The sequence below is a fragment of the Crocodylus porosus genome, unplaced genomic scaffold, assembly GCF_001723895.1.
Source record: "Crocodylus porosus isolate Cpor-Errol unplaced genomic scaffold, CroPor_comp1, whole genome shotgun sequence".
In the NCBI taxonomy this organism is placed as follows: Eukaryota; Metazoa; Chordata; order Crocodylia; family Crocodylidae; genus Crocodylus; species Crocodylus porosus.
Genome location: NW_017728943.1, coordinates 14,707,529 through 14,720,087, shown reverse-complemented (window position 1 = coordinate 14,720,087; position 12,559 = coordinate 14,707,529). Strand labels below are relative to the sequence as shown.

The following is a 12,559-nucleotide window of genomic DNA, read 5'->3' as shown; positions in this document are numbered from 1 at the left end:
TTCTCCCCCTTCCCTCAGGAGAAGGGCATGACTTTATTTCTCTTGCTGCCTCCTGATTGGTGGATGGGCTCCACCAATCAAAACAGCAGGATCTCAAGCCTGGGACTCAACCCAAGCTCTGAAAGGTAAGCTTGCTACAAAGAAAAAAAGGAACAGGCTCACTGATTTATTTTCCCCCGCAGCGGAGCCTGCCCACATGAGCCGTCACCGGGTCATGCACCCCCTGAGCTGTGGGGGGCCCACAGGGCAGTGCTGCCTCTTGAGGCTGCCCAGGCAGCATGTTAGCTAGGTGGGTGCTGTCCCAGCTCACAGGCAGCACCTGCTGGATCCAGCAGTGCACAGCGCACTGAAAGCCCAGGCTTGCTTGGGGAAGCTCAGGCTTGGTGGGCTTCCAGCACCCTGTGCAGTGTCCCCGCTGCCTGGAACCACCTGGGAAGAGACTGGCTTGCCCCTGGGGCAGTGTGGGAAGGCAGCAGGAGGGAAGCTGGGTGTGCTGGTGGCTGGAGAAGATGGCAGGGACAGTGTATGAGGAACTAGAAGACTGCCAAGCCCAAGCTTCCGCCAGCCTGCCCAGGCTTCCAGTCCCCTGTGCACAGTGCCTACCACCTTCTCCAGCCACCAGATATATACACGTGCATGATTTTTTATCCACAGTGGGACAAGTTGCCCTGATCAAACTAAAATACATTTGAGATGGTCTAAGTTGCCATACGCAAATACATTTCAACATGAAAAAAACCAAATCATGTACATGTACATGGTGACACCATTATGTTAGATAAATGACAATTTCTTGTCACTTTTTGTCATGTGTGTACGGCCCCACCATCTTGTGTACAAGTACCCTATGGGCTGAAGTGCAAAAGTGTAAGCCTGAAAGCAGTTGCTCCGTTACCATCTAACCCTGAAGGTATCTGAACTCCATAAGAACCCCTGTTTTTACTTTAGGTCCCCAGGCTCCCTCTGAAATGCCTCAGTCTTGATAGTGCTGAAGCAGCTCAGAGCCTGGATCACAGCTAAGCCTGGTTGGAATCCAGTAACTTGACATTCCCTTGCTTACATCCACAGGGAGGCTCAATACAGAGGGTTTTTATCAGAGTATGCCTTTAATAGACCCACGGGAGTGGGCTTCTCCCAAGATGCAGGTGTATCTTCCCTTGTCTTTTACAGAGATATTTGTTATCCCTTCTTCCATCCCTAATCCAACAGGCAACTGTTAAGTGCCCTCAAGTAGACTGTGAAAGACCTCAGGATCAATTTTCTCCTTTTTCTGAGGAGATTCAAACCTATTTCTATGATGTCCTCACGGAACTGCAGTTATGGAAGTTATACTTTAAAGATGTTCCCTAACTAAGAAGACTGCGTTGGTAATTGGGAGATGGTCTTTCCGTTAAATAGAGAATCTGTTAGACAGGAGACTAGGGGGTCTGTAGGGGTTGCTTGCCGCTCCAGAATAAAATATGAGTTCTTCTCATTCCAATATGCCTTTGTTTATTGAACCTGATGATCACTACAGGAATGCCCCAAATGACAGACTACCTTGGGGTCAGGGGCAGCCTCCACCTCTCCCTTTGAAGCTGTGCCACTGTATAAAAGAGTGCAAGATCTGTGAGTCAGAGAGGGATGCAGGGAACATGATTCCTTTTCCCAGTGCTTAGTTCACTCACCCTGGGCAGTGAGAGATCTGCAGCACCAAAGCCAATGCTTTTAATAAGAAACAGTCATCATATGAAATGCATAAAATCTCTTGAAGAACGGACCAAAACCCTGGCCAGGGGTCCTATGTCTCAGAAGAATCCCCTAAGCCCAAGGCCACAGGATCACATTCCCTTTTGCCTGCTCACTCATGCTCGCTCTCTGTTACGCAATGAGCCCCCTGCACGTTCACTTACACAGTGGCACTGTTTCACCAGAGAGGGTGAAGACCGGCTCCAACAGCCTATCCTCTGGTGGTTAGGGTACTCTCCTCAGAGGCAGAAGACCTCAATTTAGATCCGCGCTCTGCCTCAGGGGCTTAAACCTGGCAGGGCAGAGCTCTCACTAAGAAGATATTGGATTAAGAAGTGAAAATGCAAGGAATTTCTTTAGGGTACATGGGACAAATTGTAGTGGATTTAATTTGCATTATAATAATAATTGGCATTTAAGAGTTTAAAACATAAAACGTATGCTGATAGAGGTATGTGGGTAGCTGGTAAAACTGGAAGGAGGTACACAATAAGAAAAAGTTTGGGAACCTCTTCCATATTGCATTTAATAGACAAGAGTAACCTTTTTGAAAGACAAGCACTTCCCTTTTGGAGGGGTTTCTGTGTGGTAGATCCCAAGTACATAGTGATTCCCGCCTCCATTTATGAGTGAGGAAGCTAGATTTAAAATACAACTGTGTCATCACTTTTTCTCACTAGCCAGCTCTAGGGGGTCCTCTGCCCTTCATGCTGGCTCTCCTGGATCCTGTTCTGAGGCATCTAACACTCCCCTTGAGCTGGATGGTGAACACATCACACGACCAGATTTAAATTCATGCCCTAAATCCACTTGTGAACCTCACCCATAGTTTCTGAATTATATATCACTAGTAAACTTATCATTAGAGCAGTGATAGGTTTGAATGGTTCAGTCCCCTGTAAAAGATCTTTGAAGTCACAAAGCACGGAGGCTGGATGACATGCTTACCCAGGATTGAGCATGCATTAGATATTGAATACAAGGTTCTGAGTTTCAGGCACCAGAAACCCCTACACTGCAATGCCAAACACATGGGACCAAATTATCTTCCACCTATTGGGCACGTAAGTAGACTTAGATGCCTTAAGTGTGATTCTATTCTACTCTGTATCTGTGAAAACTGTTAATTAAAAGGTGGGTGCCTCTTTGTGAATCAAACTGTGCTATAAAAGTAGATTCATTCATGGATTTTCAGGGACTCAAGCAGGTTGAAAAAGGATTACCCTAAGGTGCCTAAGTCCACTTAGATACCCAATAGTTGGAAGAGAATCTGGCCTGCAGCCTATAACAGTAAATGGGACATTTTTCTTGATTAGGGAAGAGGAAAAGGCAAAACAATCAAGCTTACCCAGTATTATCTGGTCCTACCTGCACTACACATAAATAACAGTGAAACACCCCACTGGGCTTCAAACATGACTAGGTCTTACTTTGGTCTTGTCATGCAGGCAAATTACAAACGTTTAAGGAAACGTACTGTTAGCTCTGCCGGTGTCCCTGAATATAATTCAACCTGAATACAATTCTGTTAAGCCCCCTTAGATTTACTTGGTTCAGTCTGGCCTGTGTTTATTTATTATTTAGAGTGATTGATTGGTTTAGACTTGTACACACATCCATTAAAAAGGGAGTGCCTATGCCTCGCTCCAGGCTCTTCATGACAATTCTTAAATGCACGCAAATGGTCAATTTTCAACATGAAGGCGGCTGCTACAATAGCAGGGTCCCCCAAGGGTCTGAACCAGCACCAATGGTGTCATTTATTAATGAACTGGAAGAGGGGATGCACTACTGCTCATTAAGTTATTCATTAATTAATCATCTCATGTTACCCAGGGCTCCCCCTGTCTGTTTACTGTTTTCACCTCTTTTCTCTTCTTTTGACTTTTGTTTATGTATTTTTTTGCTGGAACTGCAGTGGCACCTTGTAGTTGTATCCATGGACTAGAATCCAACTGTGTCAAGTACTGCATAAAATGCAGAATCTGAAGAGAAATATAGTTGCATTGTGACAAGGAGTGGATGGGTATGTGAATATAAATTGCCTATCACAAAGGCACCCTGCTTGGAAGGCTGGGGCATGGATGGGTTTCAGAAGCTACTGCAATAATCATCACAACAGTGCTGTAAACTGGATTTTGCATCACTTGGAAATGGTCTGCATCAGATCCTGTGTTCTTCAAAAAACAACACTGTGGAATATGCTAACCTTCTAAACTCACTGGTGCTTTGATCTAGTTAAACACTAATGCCAGTCTATGTTCACCCCAAGAAGTGGAGGGAAAAATATCATATCATCTTGATGATAAAAGAGCCCTGTATATAAGTTGACCTCACATTTTCAGTATCTACTTTAAAGGGAAAACCCTCCAAAAACACAGCTTTTGTCTCGATAGAAGTTGGTAGGTACAGATAAAGGCCTTAAATTACTTTAGCCTTTCCAAAATCTCAAAGGATAATGGAAGAATGAAGGAACAGACCCAAAGGGTTAAATGTGCTTAAAATACTAAAATTAAAAAAAACACCTGAAAAAAATCTCTGACTTTTTTGCATGCACAAGATACTGCAAGCACAAAAGTCAAGACTGTAGGCGGAGCAATTATAGGTCAATCTCACATTTAAATTGACTATGATTTTTATGGTTCTTTTAAATGGAAAAAAAAGGTAACTTATAACCAGAACAATATAGTAACAACAGTGGCATAGTTGCTCCAGGGACTCTTCACAAGCCCCTATGCTGCTGACTTACCATCTGAAATAACAGTGCTCTCGAACACTGTACTGATCCATGTGCAGTAACTCCCAAGGCATAATTAGTGCAGTTTCCTTTCAATGGTGCTGAGGGTGGACTAATTCGTCTTGTTGAGAACTAATGTTAATTAACTAACCTTTACAAATGTGGCTCTACCACTTTCAGTTTGAAAGATATCACATGCAGAGCATTTTAGCATGTTTGTTGCAGGATGTTAACTGTACAGACATGCCCTGAAAGCCTACCTCAATGGCTGTGGCTAGTGCTTCTGACCCCACTCGTTGGATGAATGTTGCAGGGTTGGTTCATGGGCTGGATCCTGCATGCAAGGTCAGTCAGTGGGTGCTATCTGGTGCCTGCCCTGACCCCATCAGATCTGGCCACGTGCCAGCCCAGCCCTATTCTCTGGAGCAATCTAATCTGTCAAACCACATCATCCAGCCCATTAGGCTCCCCATGGGTCTGGAAATTTGTCCATAGGGGAGAAGCAATTAGTTCTGCCATTGCCTCCTCAACGCCAAATTTCCAAACCCATTGGGAGACCCACAGGCCACATAACATCACTTCATGGGCCAGATATGGTCTGTGGGCCCAAGGTTGAGCACCACTACACCTTAGTCATTTTCACCCACATTCTCCAAAACACTTATTTTAATGAAATCTGCTCTATTGTAACAACACCTTGACCTCAAAGGATCTGGGGGATTATAAACTGAATGCACTTGATTGCCAACTCATAGACACAAATAATGTAAATTAGAATAGTTTCTGTTCAAAGTAGTTTTTATTTTTAAATTATCCACAGTTAGGTCATAGTTTTCCTCCTACTTTCTTTGCTTCACAGTAGTTTGCCACTTTTCATGATGAAGTTATAACCTAGGGATTCTTTCATCTAAACGTGCGATTTAAGCAACTAAATAAACTCTGGTGCAGTTTGCGCCAGAGTTAACTGCTCCTGGACACATCTACATGTGCACCCAGGATAGCAGCAGTTTGAGCCAGCGTGGAGCAGCCCCTGGATGGCAGCAGGCTCAGGAGGTCAGCCCCGGGCTCCAAGTGGTGGCATCAGGCAGCAGAGAAGCTGGCTGGGGCATGAGAGTGCTACAGTGTGGAGCCACATGGCAGGCAGCCCCCACATTTTAGTACCTTCATGCCCTCCTCAACTTCGTGATCACTAGCTATTAGCTACCCCACCAGTGGATCAGGGCAGGAGGATGGGATCTGTTCTTCCCCTGTAGCTCTTTCCAAGTCCCCAACCCCCAATCAAGGAGTCAGGGCCAAGAGCACCCTGCTGCCAGGGCAGGTGGACATTGTCCCTGCCCTGACCAAGAAACAGCCCGGTGCTTCCTGCTAGCACTCAGGGGGAGCCTAGAGTTCCCCCTGGTGGCAGCAGGAGCCAACTGTAGGGATCCAGAGTGGGAGAAGTTTGCTGTCATTAGCGACAAATCTGCTCTCCCTTCCCTGCACATGTGGATGCCTGTTCAGGAGTGTTTACTTACAAGTAAACTGCTCCAGGATCTAATACATGTGTAGGCACACACAATGAATAAGAGTATATGGGTCTAAAAACACTGGCAAAGTGACACAAAATCCTTATCAACAGTTCAAATTGGAGGAGATTGGAATGAGGTGCTAGTGTAGGGACAGGGTCTCTAGAGATCTCCTACTTTAATTATCACCATCAAATCAAAAAGAGACACAGGACAAGTTCCCTGCCTCAGACAGTCGTGGCTAAACCCTTACAATTAGAGAAGATTTGACCATGGGAAGCATTAAAAACATAATAATGCAGAGCTCTTCTTTTTCCCTTGGGATTGAACAGAAAAAAATAGAAGGTACTTTTTAAGGCTAAGTACAGACAGTCAAAAAGCCCGAGGCTGAATCAATTCAGTCTTTGCAGGTTAATCTAAGATACACAGATTAAATTGAAACGGAAGTGTACAGACATTTACCTCTGATTCAGGAAATGCAGCCACATGCCTGCAGTGGCTCACACCAGAAGCCAGAGGGGTGTTAGAGAACAGCCATATGTTCACTTCCTCTTCCTGCTGTCCCCAAGGTCTCTGGGATTTGCAGTCCAAAATAACTGCACCAGGACTCTGCAAGGTTGCTCATTACTTCCCCATCCTGCTTACAAGTGACTCTGGGATTTGTAGTCCACAGTTGCAGGTGGCAGTAATTTTGAGTGGGAGAAGGGGTGTTTAACCCCCTCCCTGGCCCCAGACCACAGCCAGGATTCCCCCCTTGTCAGCCAGCCCTCACTGCTCCAGCTAGGAAGCAGAGTGGTAGAGCCAGGCCTGCTCTCTAGAGCTGGCAGACAGCCCAGCCCAGGGCTGCAAAGCATGCTGGGGGACTGATTTAACTTGAACCAATAAGGGGTCTGGGACAAATGTTTCCTAAACCATTTTAACCTAAATCAGTTAAGTGTGATACTACATTCCACCAGGTTTATTTTGAAACTGGTTTATGTGCACTGAACTTCTATGCTGTTACAGGCTTAAACCAGTTTCTGATCAGTTAAACCAGTTTATGTGTAACCGCTATCCCTAGCCTAAAAGTTCCTCAGGATAAGAGGCTTCTGCACTTCCTCACCCCAGATCTATTTTTGCCCCTTTGCTTTACTTCTATTGCATTCAATGTGTGTAATAGGCTGTAATAGCAATGAACCCAACAGAGTTCTCAAAAATGAAGCAGAACCATACTCAGAAAGTGTGGACCACTGTTTGCTTATCATTTGTTTCAATGACAAACTAAATAGCTAGATCCTCACCCCATATTATTATTTGTCTGTTGCTCACACACCTATTCCACACAAAATTTGCAAGAGAGACCAGAGAGCTATTTTGCAGGGGAGCCTATTGTTCAAAATATTAGCAACACATAACTAGTTCTTCATAGTTTCATAGTGTGTAGGGTCGGAAGGGACCCAAGCAGATCATCTAGTCCGACCCCCTGCCATGGCAGGAAAGAGTACTGGGATCAAACAACCCCAGCGAGGTGTTCATCCAGCCTCCTCTTAAAGACCCCCGGGGTAGGAGCCAGCACCACTTCTCTTGGAAGTTGGTTCCAGATCCTAGCTGCCCTGACAGTGAAGTAGTGTCTCCTGATGTCTAGTCTGAATCTACCCTCTGCCAGCTTGTGACCGTTATTTCTAGTCACTCCTGGCGATGCTCGGGGGAACAGGGACTCCCCCAATGCCTGCTGGTCCCCTCTGACTAGTTTGTAAACGGCGACTACATCCCTCTTGAAGTGGGGCGCCCAGAACTGGATGCAGTACTCCAGCTGCGGCCTGACCAGTGCCGCATAAAGGGGGACGATCACCTCCTTGGACCTGCTCGAAATGCATCTGTAGATGCATGACAAGCTGCAGTTGGCCTTTCTGACCGTGTCCCCACACTGCCAGCCCATGTTCATCTTGGCATCAGTGATGATTCCAAGATCTTTTTCTGCCTCTGCACTGATGAGAAGGGAGTTCCCCAGCCTGTAGGTATGATCTGGTCCTATCACATGCAGACAAACTGATTTTGATTCATTTGAACCCTATGTCCAGTGTAGTTATTTATACCTGCATAGAGTAGTTTCAGTTCTCAATGAATGCTCCAGCTACTAAACCATGTAGACAGTACACCACAGCCAGCCAGTTGCTCTAATGGGGCAAAGATTCTTTGTGTCCCAGAGGAACCCTCAGGAGATGTAACGCTAGCATAGCCAGCTCTACACCACCTACCTTCACTCTAGCAGCATGAAGGATGCTAGGAAGTCAGGGCAGGGAGGTGGCAGGGCCCAGGATCTTCTGCAAGATGCTCACCACAGCAATGGATGTATGGTATCAGAGCTTGGAATACTTCCTATGATCCCCAGGTTATGTTAGGGACCATTCCAGATCACAGCAAACCCAACATTAGGGGATTGGAAAGGCTGGTATAAATTCTGCTTAGCTGACAATCAAGCCCAATGATTGGCTATAAAGCCCTGATTTGTGTATCCAGTAAAGCCACCGTATAGTATTCTGACAGTGCCAAAGATCTTCAAAATGGCATTCATGTTTCCTTTCAGGACATTCACATTGTGTAATTCAGAATCGGGCCCTACCCTTCTGAGAAGCTAGCATTTTGCCTTCTGTAGTGGTGTGAGTGATTACACAATGGAGAAGCAGGTCTGATCCTTCCTCCTGTAATGATACTTTTATAATTGGTGGCACATGGAATCAGGACGATGAATGTGGAATAATGGCTCCTCTGGGCTATTTGTCTAATCGGGAGCTTGTAAAAGATGTGTTTCTCTGGACTCTGCATGCCTATAAAGAAGGGCCAGAGTCAGCAGAACCTCAGAGCGATTAAGAATAAAGCCTTCTAGTTTTCCATCATTGATCTGATGACATTCTTTGTAATGGATGGACAAGGTAGTCTCAGAGTTTCTGATTTTTCTCAGATCATTGCTACAGAGTCAGAGTTAAGGTCACTTCACTGTGCAATTCTGTACTTACTATTACAAGTGCTTCTTGGAATTTAACATTCACTTTGAGTTTGCTGGGCTTTTAATGATTGGGGTTTTTTTGGGGGTAAGTAAATCATTCTGGTAAGATTGGGGGGGGGTTAAGTTTGAATAGACATGAGGTTAGAATGCTTATTTCAAATGATAGTTTTAATTTGGCTTGTTATTAGCAAGGTCCGTGTGGGGTTTTTTTTAAGATTTCCCTACTGTTATGACTGAAGCCTGCTGGGAATTTTTCACTGAAACAGGGAGGTTTTCTTTTGTTGTTAGAAAATGCTATTTGTTGAAACCAAAAATTTTGTGAGAACATATTGGTTTCAATGAAACTTCCATGGGGAAAGGTTTCTCAGGTCAAAGCCAAGCTGAGAGGGAGAGAGAGACACTCCTTAATATCCAAATGATTGGGACAGTGGTATGTGGGAGACCCAGGTTCAAGTCAGTGCTATGATTCAAGCAGGGGAGAAGTAACAGCTAATGTGGGGTAGTGTCTGAGTTACTGCATGGGAATCAGGAAGTAGAAGATCTGTGCTCAACAGTGTGCTTTTACTGGTGGAAAAGGAAGAAGGCATCTGGTAGATGTGTGCAGAAAGAAGGAAAACATTTCAAAATGATCAGTTTCTTCCTTGATAATCACCAGCTACTGAGGTCACCCATCTGCTACTGGATCCCCAAATAACCAAGGCAGCAAAACACTCCCACCTCCATCTGCAGTGCTGTAACAAGGGCGGGGGGACAGGGACGACAAGCGGTGCGGGTGCCCCGGGCAGAGGGTAACTCCCGCCACTGCATGCACTTCTGCGCAAGCATGGGGAGGGAGCATGTGTCCCCCGAATCTGTGTGCTGGGTGAGGGCAGGCTGTTGCTGTGGGCTTTGCCTTGAGTATCAAAGTTCCTTGCCACAGTATTGTCCATCTGCAGCTAGCCAGAAGATGTGTACACTGTCCCATTAGGCACAGCTCTAGGCATAGCTGTCCAGGCATATATGAATGATTATTACAACTGATATCTAGGAGGGAAGCTGTATAGCCTGGAGTAGCTCCAGTTCAGAAAATAGAGCCACTGCAGCAGCACAGACAACAGTGAACACATCACCCTGGTATCTTCCTATTTGCACTGGTCATCATCACTGACTTAGAGTCCCATTCTGTCCCACTTTGAAAGTGTCCTGTAGGGTTTGTCTGAGCTGCCTGAGAGATTTGCCTCTGCATAAACCTCCACAGTAGCTATATTCTGTTAGAATGAGGAAACTTTTGACCAAACAGCATGAGATTCATTCATGTAGGAGACAAACATACATAAGGCCTCACTCCCATGAGGTCTTATGACCCACTGACCTCACTCCCGTGAAAGACATAAATGATCTGATCCTCCTCTTGTTCACAGCTCTCTGCAAAATTCATTTCTGCAACAGAACCCTCCCTCAGTTTAAAGCACTTCACACATGCCCACACACATAAACACATCACACACCCATGCACCCACTTACTAACACACACAAGTATAAACAAACCAATTACCCTATAAATTAATCATCAAACTCTTTCCCTTACTGGCTTCTGAGGAAGAGAGAGGGAGAGGTTGTTTTTTGTGTTTCTATTTTTATACACTTGGAAGGCTCTCGCATCCTATGGCAATAAGGTTGGAATATGTACCTACTTAAAGAGAAATGCTAAAATGTTAAGTTCCACATGGTCTCTGGTCCCCACATAACCAAATATCAGCTGTCTTCTAATCTCCAAATCTGTTAACCATTCTAAAAAGCACCCCTAAAATCTTCTCTTAAATTCCTCTTAGGTGAATCCTTTCCCAATATATGCACTCTCCTTTTGTGATGATGTTTCAGAAACAAAAACAAAAACTTCCACCGACAAAAAAATTGGCATTGCATAATATTTTAGAGAGAGCATTTTGAAAGTGAATGCAATAGTTTTCTTCTCATTTCCTCTTTGGAAGTCTTTCTACCATAGGAAAGATACTCAAAAACCCCTGCAAATCCTAATTTTGTACCTGGAAGCTCCTACAAACTAAGAAAAAAAGGAAATTAATAAAAATCTAAATAATAAATTCCCCCAAATCCTATCAAGGCTGAGTTTTCACACTGAAAAAAATAAAAGTGCCAGGGATTCCTTGATGTCCATGAGGGATTTTGCTGTTGCTACTGATTTTACACAAAAAGAGTGACTGGCAGCAGTATAAAAACAATTGGATGGAATGAACAAAGTCATGTAATCAAGAAATAGATGCACACTTTATGTCCAATCAAGACAACTTAAATTTTGAATAAAGCCTCTATGTGATTTTCACACTGAACAGTCCTCAATCCACAAATTGCAAAAATTTGGCCAAAACTTCTTACTGAACAAAATGACCACAGATGATTAGATATTGTGTTTTATGCATACGGAATCTGCAAACTGAAGAGATGGTTACATTTACCAATTCCAGACAAACTCAAGTTGCAAATGTGGTGCAATTTTTAAATAATGAGGGTGGTTGACTATTGGAGCAAACTGCTATTGGAATCAGTGGATTCTCCTATCTCTTTACATGTTCTGTTCAAAGCCTGGTGTCCTTCTGGAAGGTGTATATTAGCCAAATGCAAGTTATGATTTTGGTCAAACATTAGTTAAAGGGTTCAATTTGGAGGAAATTCGCTGAAAACTATTGGCTTGAGATACACAGAAGGTTCAAGTATATGAGCTAATGGTCTTTTCTGGACTTACATACACTATGACACTATGATGAACAACATGCGTATGGCACACAGTGGTCCAGAACCTCCTCTGGGTCTGGAAAGAGATGTGTGAAGGAGGACATGATAAGGGTTTACAAAATACTAAATGGTGAAGAAAAATTAAGTAAGGATTTATTATTTACTGTCTCTCACAACACAAAAACTAGGGGTCATCAAACGAAAGTAGGAGACAGTAAATTTAAAACTAATAAAAGGAAGTACTTTTTTCAAACAGCATGTAAGTAAAGTGTGGCACTCAGTACCATAACAGCCATGTTGTGGAAGCTTGACAGTTTAGCCAGATTCAAGATGGCTCAGACAAATTCTTGGAGGAAAGGGGCATTAGTAGCTATTGAGCTATGAGAGTTAGGGATACAGCCTCTGGATCAGAAGTTCCTAGACCTTAAATGCTAGAGGCTGCAAGTGGAGTAGGAACAGGGGAGAACCCTGGTCATACCCTGTTCACTCTCCCCTTCAGCATCCACCTTCTGCCACTGTGTAACACAGGATACTGTGCAAAATGGACCTATGGTCTGACCCAATAAATGGCAGTTCTTATGTTCTTGTGTAGCGCCACTGCCTTTCCTGACTTATCCAAGCTTACTGCAAAGGAGAATGCCATTTGGCACACTCAGCTGTAGACCCTGGCATGCAACATACCTCAGAGTGAAATCAGCCAGTGGAACCCACTACTATAGATTCATGAATTCAAGTGATGATGTGTAATCCATAAAAAGGAAACTTTCCCTGTACATGCTTCTTGGGGTGCAGGAATGGACTAAAGGATGTGCCTTTATGCGCACAGCAGAGTGAATGTGGCTGCCCAGTGAGGTACCCTCTCAGTTTCAGTAG

General features: G+C 44.3%; 1 long non-coding RNA gene across 1 annotated transcript in view; it reads left to right on the top strand.

The window, feature by feature from the left end:
• LOC109319149 overlaps positions 1-11,949 on the top strand; it is an 18,443-nt gene extending 6,494 nt beyond the window's left edge. The window contains exon 3 of the long non-coding RNA XR_002103383.1: positions 11,833-11,949. This is a non-coding gene — a long non-coding RNA (uncharacterized LOC109319149). The remainder of the gene's footprint in view (positions 1-11,832) is intronic.
• The last annotated feature ends 610 nt before the right edge of the window (positions 11,950-12,559 follow it).